The sequence below is a fragment of the Gouania willdenowi genome, chromosome 16, assembly GCF_900634775.1.
Source record: "Gouania willdenowi chromosome 16, fGouWil2.1, whole genome shotgun sequence".
In the NCBI taxonomy this organism is placed as follows: domain Eukaryota; kingdom Metazoa; phylum Chordata; class Actinopteri; order Blenniiformes; family Gobiesocidae; genus Gouania; species Gouania willdenowi.
The window spans coordinates 28,231,722-28,253,617 of NC_041059.1; the positions used below are offsets into that span (position 1 = coordinate 28,231,722).

The 21,896-nt window shown below is 35.6% G+C and overlaps 1 protein-coding gene across 3 annotated transcripts in view; it reads left to right on the top strand.

Moving 5' to 3' along the window:
* The first annotated feature begins 1,846 nt into the window (after positions 1-1,846).
* znf516 (zinc finger protein 516) overlaps positions 1,847-21,896 on the top strand; it is a 61,298-nt gene continuing 41,248 nt past the window's right edge. For 2 of the 3 annotated variants that reach the window (XM_028471064.1, XM_028471066.1), the window contains exon 1: positions 5,349-5,552. The gene's annotated coding sequence lies outside the window, so the exon portion shown is untranslated. Of the gene's footprint in view, positions 1,976-5,348; positions 5,553-21,896 lie in introns of those variants that run through there. The other variant, XM_028471065.1, reaches the window with a different exon arrangement.

The window sequence follows — 21,896 nt, forward strand, 5'->3', positions numbered from 1 at the left end:
ACACAAAAAATGCATTTGGAGTTAGGTCAACTGAAATGTGAACATAGAAGTGAATGCAAGCAGGTCATTTTCATAGTTACAGAAGATATATAATGTAGATTGTATGGATCTATATTATGCACAAGATAATTGTTAAAATGCTGGGCACCAACCCTATATCATCATCATCATCATCATCATCATCATCATCATTTCAAAGACAAACACACAATTGGTTTATGTTGCCGTCAAAGCGCCTTTTGATCATATAAAGACATCACATTTTGTACGATTGTGATCGTTTTGTATTTGCTCTTTATGCAAATTTCCAAATACAATTTGTGAATCTATATTTAGATAAATGTAGATCAAATATGTGGTTTGGAAGTGGAAAAAAAAAACAAAACAGTTTCACTAAAACAAGAAGAAAGTCAGATTAAGCTGCATATTATTACCTCCTGTAACATCTACATAAAGCATTTGTTTTACAGTTTGTAACTATCTCAGTAAAAATGTTGGTGAGAGTTTAATTTAAAACCCAAATTAAATACAGATATTTATTACACTTAAAGCTGATATCTGGAGTTTCTGAGAAACGTCTCGATGTCCCGCCCTAAACAGCTCCACTTCCTCCCCCTGCATCTGCCAATCTACCAGAAGCCACGCCTCTACTTTTCTGCACGCTCATTGCGGAACATAACAAGGTTGCATCGGGTTCCATTGATAGAGGTCTATGGGTCAGGTAAGAGCCAAAATCATATTTACCTGTTTGTTGTTGTGATGACAGTCTCAAAAACAGGAAGTCGAAGCCTATCATTTCCATTTGTATAGGGGTCTATAGGACAAAGGAGGGACTTATATACATTAATGTATATGAATGACCACCGGTAGTAGACCATAGGAAAAGACTAGTTACATATTTATTCTTATCTCAAAAGAATCATACATAAACATAGATTTCTCAGAAACTCCAGATATCAGTTTTAAGCTCTATAATCTCTACAGATTTGTCACCAGACTGGTTCCGTCCCACCCTAACTCCATCTCCCCTATTCCTTTCCCCCCTCACTCAGGGGTCACACAGCCCTATCTTTTTATATCTTTCCCTCTAATAAAGTTTTTCTTACCCTTCTTTAGGAAGGCCTGGGGATGGTCACAATTAACCAATAAAATACATGCATTTGTTTCAGCGCAATAATAAAACATGCATAGCTGTTGCAAAAAGATGCACGTAGTGTTGACCTTCAGTAGCACGTGCAGACAATTGGTAAAAACATAAATGAGAAAAGAACAAAATCACTTATGAACTTTAGATTCACATATTATTAAGCTTGACATAAAAAATACAGCCATTTATAGAGTTTTCATTAAAAAAAAAAAAAAAAAAAAAAAACAGCTTCCTGTCACCTTTAGTGCTGAAGGTTGACTTACCAACAGTCAGTATTGAATGACTGTCATTACGTGTGTAATAATGCGTCTCTGTTGTGAGTGCGCATTGTTTAAAGCTGTCTAAATGTCATGTATTGATCCTTAGCTTTATCAAGTTGTTTTTCAGACCACTTTGTGGAGCGCTCTACCCGCAATGGGAACTTTTTGCTGATGAGACAAATACAATAGCTGATAGTTCCATCCCGTGCAGGAGCTCAGCATCGGACTGCGGAAAAGGGGCGTCCGGAAAACCCCTTAAACTCTCCAAAGATGAACATTTACGCTTCCAGATCATCAAACGTGTGTATCTAACCACCACGTGCTGTCTAGTTTTGTAAGTCAAGTGTAGGCTTTGGTTGGAGACAGTTGTGGGCACATAAACATGTGATGAAGTAATATTACCGCCCCCAGCGGACAGAATGGTCTCGTCCTACTCAATCATGCTGTTCAGCTCACAGCGCTAAAGAGCACGAGCTTCCTTCTACCTTTGGGATTGTCAGCACCTCCTCAACTCACCCTGCATCGGATTGGATCGGATCGGATTGGATTGGTCTTTTGGAGAAAGCAGGTACGCTCATTCCGTTTCACACACACACACACACACACACACACACACACACACACACACACACACACACACACACACACACACACACACACACACACACACACACACACACACACACACACACACACACATTTTCTCTCTCTCACACACACACTCCATCCGATTAAGCAGTCCACGTGTTTGGATTGGACTGTAGGTGGATCCTCTGCTCCTGATCTTATAAATGTGTTATAGTCAGATACGTGTATATCATCACTACAGTGTCATGTGCGACTTCCTGTCTGTCTGTCTGTCTGTCTGTCAGTCTGTCTTGTGTTCCTCACGTGACGTCCGACCCACAGGAATGTTGTGTTTATTACACTTTGTAAAGTTTCATCATGACCATTATTATTATTATTATTATTATTATTATTATTATTATTATTATTATTATTGTCCCTTTATAAACGTCACTGGATTTTATTCACAGAATAAATGAAGTGATTGGAAAAAAATGTATCATTATTTTACATGAAAGTCTATAGACATCTACACATAGATAGATGTTTAACCAGTGGACTGATGTTTGGGATGAATATCTGTCCTAAAGTCATCATCCTCATCTTCTCTCATAAAGAGAGGCACACACAGGGAGAGGAAAGCTGGTGTGTGTGTGTGTGTGTGTGTGTGTGTGTTGATGGGGGGGGGGGGGATATCCATATTAGGAAGTAGTGTCCTACATATTAAAGCATGGCACAGTTGGCTACGCAAGGTACAGGTGCCATTGATTGTGAATCAGTGACATGGATCCGAAACTACTGTCAGAGATCGAGATAGGCAGTGTGCACGTGCGTGCGTGCGCGCGTGTGTGTCGCATGATCGCAGTTCTCTATACAATCCCTGCGCCACACAGTGTATTTGCGGAGTGTGTGTGTGTGTGTGTGTGTGTGCTTATGAATAAGAGGTTAGGTGCCCAACATGTGGCTTACAGGAGGGGGGAAAGGGTGATCGCGTGCGTGTGTGTGTGTGTGCGTGCGTGTGTAACTTTTCCCTCCTTCGATGATGATGATACACCTACACAGGATGTGGCTTCATCTGTTTGCTTCCCCATTATCAGGTCGCTCATCAGCATGTGTGACATGGATCGTGCATGTGCGCGCGTCTTTACGCACCAAACTAGTGCACTTGCATGGATCGGGGTGGTGGTATTCTATAGTTATCCAACTAGAGTTGGAAAAATGTGTGTGTGTGTGTGTGTGTGTGTACGCATAAATAATATGCGTACACACGCACACGCACGCACTCGCGCACATACGCCTGATCATCCGCCCTTTCAAGGAAGCGATGTGTAAGTTTAACAAAGACACAGTTGAATGTGTGCGTCCTCCTTCTCTCTCTCTCTCTCTCTCTCTCTCTCTCACACACACACACACACACACACACACACACACACAGAGTGACAGGACACTACTGGTTTCCATGGTGCGTTCATGGACCCTTCTGATCTCCGACTATTCATGACCTGTAATGTGTCATAATCAGCTATAATTATATATATATATATATATTCTGAATAGACTGATGAATAAAATACATACACAAAGACAAGGATTAATAAATATCTTTAATCAACTGTATCATATTTTGTTGATGTACTTTGATGTGATTATAAGTAGAGATAATAAGTGGAAAACAATAACAATAATAATAATGCATTAATTTTATATAGCGCTTTATCATAGACACTCAAAGACGCTTTACAGAATTATGGCATTATTCTTTCACTCCACACTTAGTGGTGGTAAACTACTGTTGTAGCCACAGCTGCCCTGGGGCAGACTGACAGAAGCGAGGCTGCCATAGTGCGCCATCGGCCCCTCCGACCACCACCAACACTCACTCACACACTACGTTCATACTAGGCAATGTGGGTGAAGTGCCTTGCCCAAGGACACAATGACAGATACCACTGCAGTGACTGCCACCCCAATGGGTTAATCTGTGAGTTGGTCAAACAGGACTAACTAGTATCTCTGTTTAACACAGTTCATCTCGTTGCTTTAATTTGTTTCTGATAAATTATAGTTTAACTTGATGGACCTTGAGTTTAGTTAGTTTAGTTCGGCTCTTGTGTGTAGTTAAACTATTTCAATCTTTTGGAAAGTTTCAATCAAGGTCAAAACTTAGATTTTTAATCTAAAATGTTTTAGATTACTTTGCAAGGCTGTTATGGTCTCGTTATTACAACTTTAAAAATATTGAATATAATAATATTTGGTAAAATACTTTTGCCTAAAATAAATACACACCAAGGGGCTGAAGAATGATGTATTTTATACATTGCCTATTTGGTAACTTTTGCTTCGTTGTTTACTAAAAGTTTTCGTCATAGTATCCGTCAACTACATTTAAAAAAAAATGACAATAACTAGATTATGACTAATAGTAATAAAAAAAAAACATGTTAAACAAAATCAAAATGTATAGATATTATGGGACAACATTTTGATGTCTAAAACTAGACTTTGACAGAAATAGTCCTCATGACTAAACTTTGACTAAAAAGTTGCATTTTAGTAAAAAAAATATGGTTGAAAAATGTGATGTCAAAATGAACACTGACTGATGCTAAAGTTGCATTTACCAATGGTGGGTGGCAAGTATGGAGGTAGAGTTGTGCCTTTATTATTCAATCCAAAAAAACTTTATTATTCAATTTAAAAAAAAAAAAAAAAAACCCTTATCAGTCAAAGAAACAAAAAAAAGCATTGCTTAAATCAAAAAACCTTTTCAATCAAAGGAACAAAAAATAATAATTCTTAATTAAAAAAAAAAAAAAAAAAAAACACCTTTTCAATCAAAGGAATAAAAAACAAACAAACAAAAAAAATTACTTATATCAAAAAACCTTTTCAATCAAAAAAAGTTTACTTCAATCAAAAATAATTATTTTCAACCAAAAAAAGATTGCTCTTCTTATAGTGTTGACCTTCGACAGCATGGGCAAACAAAGTATACAAATTATAATTATATATATATATATATAATATATATATATATATATATATATTTTTTTTTTTGGTTCTTTTTCTTTTTTTTTGATTGAAGTAAAGTTTTTTTTTTTTTTTTTAATGAATTAATTTTTTATTGAATTAATAAGACAGCTCTACTTCCATAGGCAGGCGGGGGTTGCCTATGGGACTCGTTTGTCACGGTTCTCTCCGACAAACACCTGAAGGCAGCATAGCGAACGACAAGTGACGAGAGAGAGAGAGAGAGAGAGGAGAGAGAGAGGAGAGGCGAGAGGAGAGAGGAGAGAGAGAGAGAGAGAGAGAGAGAGAGGAGAGAGAGAGAGGAGAGAGAGAGAGAGAGAGAGAGAGAGAGAGAGAGAGAGAGACCTGTACCGTGTAGAACACAGAGAGGCTGGAGCTGTTCTCACATAATGATAGCAGGGATTATTTCGTCCACAAACTCGTGTTTTAGTCAAGTTATTGTCAACCCGCTGACCTGCCGCGAGTCTCTGAGGATCTTTACATTTTGTTCCAGTCTTTGCTTTTCTCTGAATGTTGCTGCTGGAAGCTTAGCGGCACTTTAACTGGTAAGGAAGTGTGTGTGTGCGCGCCCGCGTGCGTGCGTGCGTGCGTGCGTGTGTGTGCGCGCGCGCGCGCGTGTGTGTGTGTGTGTGTGTGTGTTATAGGTGTTTGTTATTGTTCGGGTGTGTTTGTAGGTCTGTGCTCGTGTGTGTTTGTAGGTCTGTGCTCGTGTTGCGTTCACGGTCACGCCGCTGCTCGCTGTGACGCCTTCAGTGTTGATCCTGTAGGAGTGCAACCAAACTATAGTGCATGTAGTGCATGTGCTCAGTGGCAGATAAGAGACTTTTAAAGCAATGTTTGCACGATAAGACCAGAGGAGGTTGAGAAAAACACAAAAACCCACTGCAGCCTTAAAAAGCTCCTTTCATTACATGTTCAGAGGCAGAATGGATTTATTGAGAGATTTTTAGGATAAACAAACCACAAACACCTCTAAGATTAAAGGTGAAAACCATGAACTAAATCTGTTTAAAGTTATTAAACATATATGACATTTAACGTGTTTTAATTGGTGTAAGTTTGAGGAAACATTTTGATTTCATTATAGTCATAGTCGTTTGACTAAAATTCAACTTTTATTTTGTCAAAATGTTGTCACCAAAACTATTTCATTTATAGTCTGTACTGTTTTAGTCAATTAAATTACATTACGATTATAGTTTTTTAGTTGACTAAATCTGTTACAGAAATAGTCCACTAAAATATTAAAAATAAGAGTTATGTATATTATTGTATTTTTAAGCTTTAATTACCAATGATTAACCTGATGTGGGGCGGTATTAAAGCTGGTCCCGCCTACCATGCTCCAAAAGTGGTTTTGATTGGATACTGTCCATAAAAGAAAGAAACTTACCAGTAGTTGTGATTGGATTTCGTCCCATGTGAATATTATTTGTTAGTTTTTATTCGTCGGCAAAGATATTAATATATTTAGTTTAGTTTTTGTTTTTTGTACTTTTAAAAACATAAAAATATGGTCATAGTCCAGTTACTGTCGACGAAAAACTATGATGAATTTTTTTTTAGTCAACACAATTAACAAACAGTTCACACACGCACACACACACACACGATCTTGTATTTCATTGTAAATCTATTGTCATGAAGTTAAATTATTAGATGTTGACACCTGTCAATCATAATCTGTTTATCATGACGTTTTGGTGACTTTGTTCCTTATTATTTGAAGTTCTGAAGTTGTTCAAACACTGCTTTATTTCTTTTGCTTAGTGTGTTTCTCTTATACACGCACACACACGCACACGCACACACACACACACACACACACACACACACACACACACACACACACACACACACACACACACACACACACACACAGGGAGGGGGGAGGGGGGGGGGGAGTATAGAGACAGAGTGTTGTTTTGCAGACAGGATTACATTGTCTCCCCCCCCTCACGTCAGATTTCAGACGTTATGTTAAACGTTTTCTGTGTCTCCGTGGTAACGTTGACCAACACGACACCGGGGAAATGATCTATGATCTCCCAAACAGCCTGTTATAGAATAAGCATCCGTCACCTGTTCCCTGCAGTCTTTAATAGCGTCAGGATAAAGTTATAAGGTTAAAGACGAGAACCCCCCAAAAGCCCTCTTCTATCAGTAGTGTTTGTTTGATGGAAGGGCCACATGATCAACATTCATGTCAGCATTTAGAATAATGATGACACAACTGAGCATTAACACAGGAAAGAATGAATAGTTATTTTTAAAAGTAATTTTGTGTGTTTTTCTGTCATTCTGCATATGTTTGTCGTTGTCTTGCTTGTCATGCTTGCATTTTTTGCCTTTGAGTTTCATGTAAAATGTATGTTTTTTGGCGTCATATTATGTTGTCATTTTGCATTTTTTTGAGTAATTTATGTGTATTTCTGTTGTTGCTTTGCTTGTTTGCTACTACTGTGAGTCATTTTCTGTCCTATTGTGTATTTTTTATGAAAAATGTATGTTTTTTGGAGTCATTGCGTATTTATGTTGTCATTTTGCATTTAAAAACAAAAAACAAAAAAAAAAAAAACCGTTGTGCTTTTGTTTTGTGTGTTTTTCTGTCATCCTGACAACTCTTGTCGTTTTGTGTGTTTTTGGAGTTTTTTTTCTGTCTTTTACTGTGTTCTCCTGCAATCTTGTTAATTCTTTGCTTTTTTTAACCCTTTTGTTTTGTGTATTTTTCTGTCATTTTGCACATTTAATTTGGGGGGCCGCATGTGGCCCCCGGGCCGCCAGTTGCCCATGTCTGGTCTAGACTGTGAGTCAAAGCTGTTACACGTTTGTTGACGAGGAAGAAAAGCCACCAACCCACCTACGTTGGATGTTTCAGGGTTGGGACTGGTGTGTTTTTAGGGAGTCATGATTTAATACCAGTACACGTCAACACAGTCTTAGTTTTGAATGACTCGTCATTTATGATGAATGCGGCGCTTCAGTGTTGGAATGACAAAGATGAAATATGTTTTATTGTTTATTGACGGTGGCTCGTCACTGATGCATCACATTCACAGATGTGTGGACTGGACTGAGGCTTTATTTGTGTGTGACTGCCTTCCACCATTGTGTGTGTGTGTGTGTGTGTGTGTTCATACTGAATAAATGCTGCATACATTTGGCTTTTGTCAATAGGACTGTTTGTCTTTCGTAGGCAGCTCGTGCTCTTACTTATCCAGCCCGGTGCTTATCGTGATCAAACTTTCAACTTTGCTACGACTCTTTATCTTTCCAAAAAGTCTATATTGGTAAAGTTTGCCCCGTCTCTCTACTCTCCCTATACTCTTCTCTTTCCCCCCTCTATCCACGCCATCAGTAAAATGATCATCTTAATTTCTTGTTTGTCTCGTCCCTTCAGAATGTGGAAGTGTTTTATTGGCGTGGCCAGAAACAATGAGGACAAGGCTGGGCTTTGTGGGGGCAGAAATGCATTTTTAACCCATGTGAATGAATGGCGCCTCACATTCCACAGCAGCAGACCCTTTACTGAATGGCAGCACTAACGCTGCTGTTTTCATTACTCATTACTGCCTTTCCACCACGAACGGGCATCTACCTTGAACGATAGAGAGGAGGGGCTCACGTCTCTAAACAGATTAGCAAAGGAATATTTTTTAATCTGGGGCAATAATAAATATACAGAAATGTCTTTAAAGGATAAAAACGCTATTCACTGTAACAGGCGATTCTTAACGAATCAAACAATGTCAAATAATGACTGAGTTTTTTCTTTTTCTTTTTTTTCCTATATTCTTAATTAAAATTTGCTCAAACCAGTTTTAACATGTAAAATGATAAAATAACAACAGTTTAGAAAACAAAAAAATGATGAGCTACATTAGCAGAAATAGACAGTAGAAAAGAAGTAGAAAGAAGTGTAAACGTATTTAAACCAACCTCTTTAATCACTATCTATTTAGCTTTTTTTAAGTACAACTAATAATATAATTAATTACCCATTAATCATTAAACAAACAATCTACTAGGGGTGTGTATTGCCTGGCATCTGGCGATACGATTCGTATCCCGATTCATATGTCACAATACGATACGATATAGAGATTTTTTTTTTTTTAATACATGACTTAAGAAACAACTAATGTGTAAATGTGTACACCTTCATGAGAACATTATGTATGAAATATATTTTATTGGCACATTTTACACTCAAAACAGTGGCTTTAACATAAAAAAATAACATAAAATCTGGCTTTTAAACCAACTTTGACTTTAGTGCAACTTAACTGAGGTATTTGCCTAGAACAACAAGTAAATGCAGAAAGTTAGAACTTTCTTTTTAGATTTTATTGACAAAAACATAAGCTGGTCAACATGCCCAGCTTCTTTGTGCAGTTACAATGAGTCCGATATGGATTCATTTTGAATTGATCAGAGAAAAGTAATATCGTGATAAATCGTCAAATTGATTTTTTTTCAACACCCCTACAATTTACATATTCACAAATAGTCTATAGCTAATCATCAAGGGCCTATGTTACGTGTTTAGATAATTATATCCTGGATTAATCTCCGTTAGCGGGCTTCACCTAACCAAACATTCGCCTGTCAGAGAGAAGCTGTCCTATGAAGGTCGATAACAACACGCTGAGTTAAACGTGTACTAAACCTCATTATTTTAGTGAATGTATGTACAGACACTCCTTAGTAAAAGAAGCTCAGTCACAAACATTACTTAAAGTATTAAAAGTAATTCATAATCTGAAACATAATTTTCATCATCGCCATCATAATTGCAATCAAGAAAACACTAATGCACAATCTGTTACATGTTTGTAGTACTGTAGTACAACTAAATAATTACAGTGTGGTGTTTCATTACCTACAATAACATTATAACATACATATATATATATATATATATATATATATATATATATATAAATCACATAGGGATGTCCTGATACAACTTATTCACTTATGATACGATGCTGATATTGCAGCCTTGGGTATTGATCGATATCGAACCGATACAATATCAGCACAAATCATACATATTTTTATTACTTATTTTGTAGTGTGGAATGTTAGAAAAGGCTTGATTATTAAAAAAAACAGGCCCATTTATGATAAACCAATGGAATACATATAATTCACCTTTTAGAAAAAAATAATATTCTATGTTTGAATAAAATAAATAAAATAGCAGATATTGAAAAGATTTTAGATGCAGTCTGATAAATATTCGTTTTCTGGCTGATATCGGACCGATATCTGATATCAATATCGGACCGGGACACCCCTATAAACACATCAATATTTACAGAAGGAACAAAGAGCTGTTCAATAGGCTCGACATTACAGAAATAAAGTTAAGTCAGAGTTGAGTAAAACTACTTAGAAACGAGGGCATCAAAGGATAAGTGGTGGAGTAAAATGTACAATATTTGTTTTTTAAATGTAGTGGAGTGAAAGTAATAAGTATCCCCCAGAAATAACGTAATAAAGTAAGCTACAGACACTTGAAAATACAGTACTGCTCATTTAGTTTGTCACTGCCTGCCACTGTCAGGAAGATGATTTATTTATTTATGTTATTTTTATTATTATATGTTCACAAAGGTTTAACACGCTTGCTTACTTATTGCAACTGAAAACCAGTCCACACTCAGACATATTTCCATGATGTAATGTTTCTCTCATTTATAATATTGTGTACACTACATACTCATCGGTATTACGGTAAATGAAAAACAAACACAGGTATTTGTTTTGAATACAATCTCCAAAGTTAGTCAAGAGTTGATGTTATTTCATTGGTATTCCAAATAAAATACTTCCACTCATTATAAGTCTTACATTTGGTTTTGATAATAATATTACAGATTTTCATTTATTTCATTTCATTTATTTATGAAAAGGTGTTAATTTTGAAATAGAATGTGAAACAAAGCCTCTTCTGTATGTGTATATATATATATATATATATATATATATATATATATATATATATATATATATATATACATATATATATATACATATATGTTAGCACTGTTTTGATAAAAAAAAACAACATATAGCAAACCAATGAATAACTTTTTTTCTGTTATCAATTATAATCACAGTCAGAATCAGAATGCCTTTATTTATCACAGTAGAAAATTACTTTTGTCACAGCTGCTCAAGAAAAAAAATCACAAATAAAAAGAATAAAGAATAAACAAAGACGAAAGAACAAATACACGTTAAAAAGTGCATAATTAGGTAAAAGACTGTTAAAAATAAGGATTAGACACACACACACATTACGGTGGTAAAAAATAAAGTAAGATAGATAATACTAATAATAATAAAAGTAATACACATTTGTATACAAATATATATACAAATATGATACAGATATCTACAACAATCAAGCTGTGAGGTTACAGTGATGAATTATACAGTTTGATCGCCACAGGCAGGAATGATTATAAAACATATTTTAACTAATGTCAATTAATATATATGATATTATTTGTGCAATAATTTAAAAATGAGCTTAATGTTCACCAAAACACCCCAAATAAGCATATTTACTCGACATTATAGTTTATTTAATAAAGTTACTAATTTGTTTCAAAATCACATCTTATATCATATCATAGCCTGATTTTAGGACATGTAGTATGTTGGTAATAAATCAGAAATAATACAAAAATGGGTATACCCTGAAATGGAAAATCAGAAGTAGGGCTGGGCGATATATTGAGATTCAAAATATATCAGGTTTTGTATTTTGGCGATATAGAAAATTACAATATTGCCTATATTGATATATATATATATAGTATATATTTTATATCTTATTTTGTTTTAAAACAATAAAGCACAGTTTCACTCACACATGCTGTCCTTTATAAGAGAAAAAGCCAAAAGTGGCACATTTTGTGCAACAGTTTGTTAATAAATGTGCCTGTGTATCAAAATTATCCAGATTTATATCGTTTATCGTCATTTTGAGAAAAAAAAATATTGAGATATGAGTTTTGGTCGATAACCTCCAGCCCTAATCTAAAGTACTAGTTGACAGACATTGTGAATGTTAAGATACAGACATTTTCAACTTAATGATCAGAAAGTAGTGACATTAATGTTTTTGCTAGTGATTAGCCACATGTAATGGGAAAACTAGTATTCATCCGATGCTGTCTCTGTGTCGAGTGTCCTTGTTTTTCTTTTAAATGAAATATTCCATTTGACATTACAAACTGCAACTGTTGTGTAATATAATACAGTATAATATTAAACAGTAGCTGAAACCAGGACAGCTGAGTGAAAACAGTGGCTCTAATAGCTGCCTGATTCGGCCGTAATGCCAAATAAACGGTCATTATTAAGTCATTGTGTTCAGTTGAACTGTGTTTTGACTGTACTTTATTATTCCAGCCCACCTGCGTTTGTTTTCATTTTCTGACTCTAATAGTTAGTAGGAGAAAAAAAAAAGCCTGCTTGTTTTTCTCACAGGCTGTTTCTGTTCCTCCTCTCATCTCTTCATTGTTATTCTTGAGATTTCATCATTTTTTCCTCTGGATGAAAGCAAACATGTATCTGCGTTTACACGCTTTAATAACTTTCTATGGCACGTACGGCTTGGATCATTGTGCGAGGCAGCGTTGAAAAAGAAAATCACAAAGCAATTTTTGACTGCCGTCCAAACTGTGAAAACAGAAGCGTTGGAAATGATGGACGTGTTTGTCGGTGGTCCACTGTGGACAGCAGCATCATGTTCATTTCAGGTCCTGTGTGTGTGTTCCGTGGTGATGGCGTTAATTCCGTACTGCGTGGTGGGGGTTTCCACTCTGAAAGGGCAATCTCTGTGTGTTAGCCTAGAAACACCCAGCTCCTGGATTAAATTATAAATGAGACCTCCGTGGGACACGTATTGCTTACGATAATCAGAGGGAATTTACATTTGCTGTCCCTCACATTTCAATGGATTTAGAAAAAAAATGGTCTTAATATTTTTCAGCCATTCAGAAAATGTGAGGGAGTTTAAATTAGACTGAAAGAAATGAGTCATCACAGGATTATGGCTGGAGAGGGTCAGGGGGTTATAGTTTGTAGGGGGTTGGGGGATTCACCCATTGTATCCAGGAGGAGGAAGAGTAATGTTTTGCATATAGACATGTGCTAAATCTGGCTAGGTGTGATAAATGCAACAGAAATAACGTCTCTGAATGGACTTTTTTCCCTCAATCAAACTATTTCCAGTTGAGATGGAAAGTGTGAAAGCAGAGGTGGACTACTGTCACCACACGGGGGTAAAAACAGGTGATTGTGTTGTTGATCTGAGGTCACATTAGGAACTTTGACATCAGCATTTAGAATAATGATCAATCTGAGCATTAATGCAGGAAAGAGCAAAGGGTTTAGTCTGTTTTGTGGACATTTTGTGACTTTTTTTTTTGTTGTTTCATGTGTTTTCTGGTGGTCAAGTGTATTTTTCTCTGAGTTTGTACATTTTAATTGCTTTTTGTATTTAAAGTTTTATTTGTATTTTTCAGTCATTTTAGGTTTTATTGTGGATTTGTGTGTTATAAGTGATTTTGTGTATTTAAGCTGTAATTTTGTGTATTTTAGGTGTCATGTTGTGTATTTTAGGTGTCATTTTGTGTATTTCAGTTGTAATTTTGTGTATTTAAGGTGTAATTTTGTGTATTTTAGTTATCATGTTGTGTATTTTAGGTGTCATTTTGTGTATTTAAGATGTAATTTTGTGTATTCAAGCTGTAATTTTGTGTATTTTGTGTATTTAAGATGTAATTTTGTGTATTCAAGCTGTAATTTTGTGTATTTTAGTTGTATTTCTGTGTATTTTAGTTGTTATGTTGTGTATTTTTGTTGTATTTTTGTGTATTTTAGTTGTCATGTTGTGTATTTTTGTTGTATTTTTGTGTATTTTAGTTGTCATGTTGTGTATTTTTGTTGTATTTTTGTGTATTTTAGTTGTCATGTTGTGTATTTTTGTTGTATTTTTGTGTATTTTAGTTGTCATGTTGTGTATTTTTGTTGTATTTTTGTGTATTTTAGTTGTAATTTTGTGTATTTAAGCTGTAATTTTGTGTATTTCAGTTGTCATGTTGTGTATTTTAGGTGTCATTTTGTGTATTTTAGTTGTCATGTTATGTATTTTTTTTGTATTTCTGTGTATTTTAGTTGTCATGTCGTGCATTTTTGTTGTAATTTTGTGTACTTAAGCTGTAATTTTGTGTATTTTAGGTGTCATGTTGTGCATTTTAGGTGTCATTTTGTGTATTTTAGTTTTAATTTTGTGTATTTAAGCTGTAATTTTGTGTATTTTAGGTGTCATGTTGTGTATTTTAGGTGTCATGTTGTGTATTTTTGTTGTAATTTTGTGTATTTAAGCTGTCATTTTGTGTAATTTAGTTGTCATGTTATGTATTTTTGTTGTATTTTTGTGTATTTTAGTTGTCATGTTTTGTATTTTAGTTGTAATTTTGTGTATTTAAACTGTAACTTTGTGTGTTTTAGTTGTCATGTTGTGTATTTTAGTTGTCATGTTGTGTATTTTAGGTGTAATTTTGTGTATTGTAGTTGTGATGTTGTGTATTTTTGGAGTCATGTTCTGTATTTTTCTGTAATTTTGAGTAACCTTGTATGTTAGGGGTCACACAACATTAGAACGAGGGTCACATGCGGCCCCTGGGCCCTATAGACAACCATAGTGCAGTCCTGTTTTTTTCTTCCTTTGCTATGTTAATAGTTGTATATGTCACAGTGTGTACATTTATAAATCATGCTTATCTTACCTGCAAAGGTCACATAATGTGTTCAGTTATTTTACATATCTAGCAGAGGTGGGACGATACACTGAGTTGATGATATGATAAGATAAACAATAATGGGCTTGCGATAACGATACGATATTTTGTTTTAGTTACATCGTGATATCTTGTCGCACAATATATTTTGTGAGAACAAACCCCCCAAAATAAATCAATTATTTCAAGTGTTAATCAATCTTTCATTTCATTTCCAGTAGGGCTGGGCGACCATATATTGATGTTCAAGATATATCGAGGTTTCTATTTTGGCGATACAGAATATTACAATATTGCCTATATCAATAAACATATTTTTAAAGCTTATTTTGTATCAAAATACAGTACTTGTTTTAGGGATCGCTGCTTTCTCTACTTCTCAGAACATGAAATGCACATGCCAGTACTCACTCACACGTGCTGTCCCTCGTAGGAGAAAAAGCCAAAAGTGGCACATACTGTATTGTGCAGCTGTTTGTTAATAAATGTGTCAAATAAATCATATCAGTAAATTTAACCCAGATTTGTCTTTCTGGTCAGACTTTTATGAATTCAAATGATCAAGATTTATATCCTGTATCGAAATGTTGAGAATAAATATCAAGATATGAGTTTTGGTCCATATCGCCCAGCCCTAATTTCCAGTATACAGTAAGGGTGATTTCTCAGCCAGAACAGATGTGATAACTTATAACCTAATATTAGTGCTTGTGTCTAACAGCAACAAGCACTAACACGCAGACTTTCCAGGTCATTTACAATAAATCACAATACATGTCATGCCAAAACATAAAACATTTTGTGAACCAGTTATTGGAGTTATTTGTTATTTATTCATTCATGTTCAGTGGCTGCTTTGTGCTGCCCAGGTTCACAAGGCTCTGCTGGTGTCAATCCCAGTTCACAGTGGCGCAGTGGTTAATAAAGGGTCAGATAGCTGTTAGTTGTATGTTTTAAATCTGAATTTGGTAACACTTTATATTAGGGAACACCTATTAACCATTAGTTAGTTGCTTATTAGCATCAGTAACATATCGGCTCTTAATTAGTCATTATTAAGTACTTTTTAATACATTAGTCTCACAGTTAGGGCTGGGATAAATGATTAATCGAGTGATTATTTTTTCGATGTATCGATTAATCTAATGATTCATTTTTTTCAGTTTGATTCGATTCTACTCGATTTGATTATTGAAAGTAATTTTTACATGTTGATTTAAATATATAAAATAAAAAAACAAACAAACATGAATTCCTTAACATTGCAATATAGGTTTATTGCTCTTCAACTCAAAATTCCAAAATAAAATTCAAGTTATAAAATGAAAGTACAAAATAATGCATTCAGAGTCAGAAGTAGCATTAAAATAAACTTTCCTTTTACCTGAAGAATTGTGTGTGTGTGTGTGTGTGTGTGTGTGTGTGTGTAAACTCCAATAGATTCCAATGTGTACAGCAAACATACATGTGTTTAATTTACATATCAGGACGGACTACTAGGGTATCACAGTGGTATGTACATGTGTTCTTTCATAGCGTGTGTGCGTAAGCGCGTGTGGCTGCTGCTGCTGCCGCTGATGTCACGGCGAGTGTTTCCTCCTTGTCGCGTCGCGTCCGGTCACACCCAGGATAAAGGACGAGGGTAAAGGGGAACAGCTACGATCAACAAACGAGTACGTGTCTCCACTACCGTGCTCTTTTGAAACTCGGAGGAGCCACTCGCGTTAGTTATTCTCCGGCGCCGCCATCGTTGTTTTGGTCGGACAACGCATCGGCGTCGATTACGTCGTCGCGTGGTCCCGGTGTAGTGTAGAATAAACCTACCTTGAAAGTTTCCTACGTTAGACAGTGGGCATGCGCACCTGGCGAACTGCGCATGCGCGTCCATCATTTTGAAAAAAAGATAATAATCTTTCCTTTAATTTTTAGGGTTAGGGTTAGAATTAGGGTTTATCATAGTAGGGAAAATTAAGGTCGCAAAATATTGTATGTTTATGTGTAAATATTTACTATGCTATTAGTGCACATGTGCCTGTAGGAGGCTTTCACACATAGGATTATTTTTCACTACACTGGCACTACTCGCAGTCCAAACAGGGTTAGGGTTAACGTTAACCCTAACTTTAACTCTAACCCTAACCCTAGCATATTGAGAGTGTAGTTCATATACAACAACTTCATTACTTACTACTAATAAGTAGGGATGTAACGATTAATCGTAAGGCAGTTAAAAATCGATTCATAGGTATCACAGTTGATATCGATTTTCTGACAATTGAATCGCAGTACTTTTTTTAACCAGCCGGAAGTGTAGGCGGTGGGCGGAGTCTGCTAATACTTTCTTTCTGGCCGCCTTCTACTCTTAAATATGTTAATAAATGATTCATTACCCCTTTAGCACCGAAAGAATATCTGTAATATTACTTGAATATCTGTAAAAGTCACGTTTTTCTATTAGCTCTGTCTGCTAGCATAGCTTCTCTTCTTCACTGCAAGATATCTGCATGCCAACTGACCACTGTGTTACCAGCGCCCTCTGCTGGTCCAAACAAATATGATGTAAATCAGTGCAATGACGGTTTTTTTTTTTTTTTAAAGTCCAATTGTTAAGGCACAAAATACATTTTCAGTTGCACTTTTAAAAGAACTATTATGCAGTTTTGCATTGTTTATTATAGAACCAGAATTTAAATTAATAGGCTTCATTTTCATTTGTATTATTCCTTTATTTAATTCAAGATTTATTTTTAGTTAAATTGCATTGTTTTGAATAGTTTATCAAGGAATTCTTTTGACAATGAAAAATAAAAGGAAAATAATACAGTAATTTGTCTACAGTCCCATTTTGTAAATGAAAAAATCGTGAGAGAATCGTATCGTGAACCCAGTATCGTGAATCGAATCGTATCGGGAGTTGAGTGAATCGTTACATCCCTACTAATAAGTCATAATTCTGAGGTTATTAAGGGAAAACTCTTAGTTAATGGCTTACCGGTTGTATAATAGGGCCAAATAAGGCATTAATAAGTACTTAATACTGACTAACTCAGAGTGAATATGTTACTAATTTGCATGCTGATAAGCAACTAATTAATGGTTGTTAGGTGTTCCCTAATATGAAGTGTTACCCTGAATTGTATCAGCTGTTAAAAGGTGAACGTTAGCTCTAAACCCAGAGGTGGGCCATGCAGAGAACGTGCTAACCAGTGCTGACTATCCACCTCATTTATCAGTGCCACCTCATATTAGCCAAGGACACTCAGACACGGCTTGATGGAAGTGGCCTTAGAGCTTCTTGTCAGGGAATGGATTTCATCAGTGGAATGGGATATGTTTGGGCTTTAGTGGAAAACCACCTCTTTCTTTCCACGGTTGAAAAGGAAGAGCCCTTTGCTACATTATACATCACTCATGCTGATTTTTTCTCTCTTCTTACATGGTATCGATGTTTAAATGAAATAACTGGCATTGATGCACATTGCAGAGTGGGATTCATTAGCTGTGCTTATCAGGTTTGGAGCTGACACAGTGATCATAGGTAATAGATTTTTTTTTTTTTTTTGCTTGGGTCTGTGAGGCTGACGCGAGACATTGTGGCAGTGATTGCTGCCGGATTAAAGAAGAGAAATACGATTATGTTGGAGAACAAGCCCTGAGTACCACGTGGCTGTGATCAGGGATGGAGAGGGAAGAGGAGAGCTGCTGCTGAAAGGAACGCCACTCTTTGTCCAACCCAGATGTCACAGTAGTGGACCACCAATATTGATCCACAGCTTCACACGCTCATGCTAGCAAACACAAATGCATTGTGATATGTTTGAATTAGGATTAAATGGGGAATTTAGGACTCTTGTTCTGGTTTAACAGTCCATCACTGAATTTTTCTGAGAATATACGCATATATTATATATATATATTTGGTTTATGTGGTTTATTTCAGACATAGGCAACTGGAAAGCGTATGTTAACAAGTGCAAGAATACACTAAATCAGGGGTTCTCAACTCGTCTCACCCTGGGACCCACATTTTGCCTCAGTCATCAAATCGCGATCCACTTTTTTTTTTTTTTTTTTTTGATTCAACCAATCAAATGTAGTTTTTTTTTTCAAAGATAGCTGTTGAAACACACACACATAATTTTTTTTAAAACATAAATCTATATATTTTGCTGTGCAGTGCTTTTCACAGCATACCTGTAAAAAGAAAAGTTTCTTTCAAAATCAAAATCAAGTTACACATGACAGACATTAAGTTTTTTTTTTTTTGGCCAGCTTTCCGCGACCCACCCAGTACAGATCCGCGACCCACCAGTTGAGAATTGCTGCACTAAATTATACCAAAAATTACAACATTACAGAAAAATACAGTAAAAGACAAGAGAAAAAAGAGAAAATACTCCAGAAATACACAAACATGACATCCAACTACACAGATATAGAGCTGAACAATTTTGGAAAATAATCTAATTGCTTTTTTTTCCCTCAATATTACGATTGCGATTTAATATGCAATTGTTTTTTCAATGGCCTCTTGTCATGTATTTTTTAATGAACACAAGCAATAAATCAATTTGTTTCATCATAAACAAATTCAGATTTATTTAAACTTTAAATAAATATACATTTTAAAGCACAGATGACAACAATAAAGCAAAAAAAACCTCTTCAACATCTAACTTCACATTTCAGGAAACGTGTACACATGTGGACTGCACTTCTTAAACACTCTGAACTTAACAAGACAGGACAAGAAAACAAAAAAAAATGCAGCCTTTGCGATTAGAAAATCGCATTATATGATATCGCGATAATATCGCAAATGCAATAAATCGTTCAGCCTTACACAGAATGACAGAAAAATACACAAAGTTACTCTAAAAACTCTTTGTTTTTTCCTGTATTAATGCTCAGATCAGTCATTATTCTGAATGCTGATATGAATGTATATAATGTGGCCCTTTTATCTGATAAAACCTGCCCTGGTTTATTGTATGTAGCATCTTTAAATCTGATCAAATGCAGTAGGTAGGATTGGGATCAATAATATAATTGTAATCACGTAATTGGTAATTAATTACAATGATGATGTAATCATAATCGTACTTGTAATGGAAATAATCTATTTCTGTAGTAGTCGTAATTGAATTGTAATTGGGTTCAGATATTTGACTTTGTAATTGTAATGGGTATGGAAATGACATTGAAACGGAACCTGTTGAACCATGTTACAGTTCATTGGCTGATATGTACGTAATTATTGAAATATGTTTTAGATCAAGTTTTCAAACCACCTGTCACTTCTCTTGAGGATAATGTAACCACGAGATGAAAAACTAAAATAGATGATAGATGATATTTTTACCGCTGATTTAAGACAAACTGACCCGTTATCATAAGGGATGCTAACAGTAAGCTAACACAAGAGGAAGGTTGTGTTTTATGGGTTTATTTATTTCAGGTTTGGTAATTGTGATAAATTGGGTGATGATGATGAAGATGGGCAAATTATAATTCCAATTTTAATTGTACTTGGAAAAAATGTCAATCACCCTAATTATAATTGAGTTGTAATTGAACATGGGTAATTAAAGACGTAATGGTAATTGATAAATGTAATTGACCCCAACCCTGGCAGTAGGTAGGGCTGGGTATCGAGATTCAAGATGTATCAAGTTTCTGTTTTGGCGATGTAGTTAATGACAATATTGTCTATATTGAGATATATGTATATCATTTTTACTTGTTATGTTTTATACAATCACACAGTACAAATCACATCATACAAGTATTTCATATTATTCCTAGAGTATAGTCAAACAGTGTCCTTCTTTACATTTTTCCATTGTTCTGAGATAAATATTTTATTGTTTACTTTGTATTAAAATACTTGTTTTAGGAGTCGCTGCTTTTGTTACGACACCTCCTAAACAAACCAAATTGGAGAAAAAAGCCAAACTTTGAGATTAATATTGTATATTGCCATTTTGAGAAAAAAATATTGAGATATGAGTTTTGGTCCGTATGGCCCAGCTCTAGCAGTAGGTGTCTATGGTGAGTGTTTGTGTGTGTTTGGACTGCAGGGGTGAGAGCACGGGTCTCAGCGGGGCAGCGCAGCACCCAAACTTAATCCTAACTAACAGCAGCCCAGAGGGCATTAAGGCTGCTTGGGGGGGGGGGGGGGGGGGGGGGGGTGCAGAGAGCCACTTCTCTGCAGCCTTTGTCACTTGCTTTCAATGCACACACATGCACTGTAGAGCGGAAAAGGAAGGAGGCTTTGCTGACATAAATCCTGTGGCTGTCGACGACAGTACAGGATTTAACATTATTACAACATACAACAGAAATGAATTAACTTTGTCCACTTTGTTAACCTTCAACATAATATCTACGGTATTCTACAATTGAATAAAATGAAATAAAAAAATAAATAAAATTGGAAAATCCAGAAATTTGATTCCGATATCCGATATTTGTTTTCAGGCTAATAACCCTGTTCAGCAGTAAGCATTTAATTAATTTATAAATGACAGTTTTTATTAGAATGTTTATGCCAATTACAATTACAAAGTCTGAACTAAATTACAATTCAATTATGAGCACGACAGCAACAGATTGTTTTCATTTAGGATTACAATTACATCATAATTGTAATTAATTACCAATGAAACAATTACAATTATAACTGAGCCCAACCCTGGTAGCTACTCCACGTGCAACACAACGTCTCACTCGGTTCTCGTTGACTTCTCTTGTCTGCTTTAATGCTGCATTGTTTGCATCATCAGCTCATCCATGGAAGTGGTTTCTTTGGTTTAGTTTATCTAAATCAGGGAAAACTTTGAGGGAGTGTGTGCCCAGTGATGTTGCGTGTCTAACTGATTTAGGAAAACAAGCTGGAAATGTCTCCAGGCTACTGCAGCTAATCATTCAGCCCACCGATGAACTGATCGTTAGCCGCCCATGTCAGCCTAACCTTGCCACAATGGGTGACTCAGTTGTTTGTGTGTGTGTGTGTGTGTGTGTGTGTGTAATGGGACTCACGGACTAACAAACTGGTCCGAA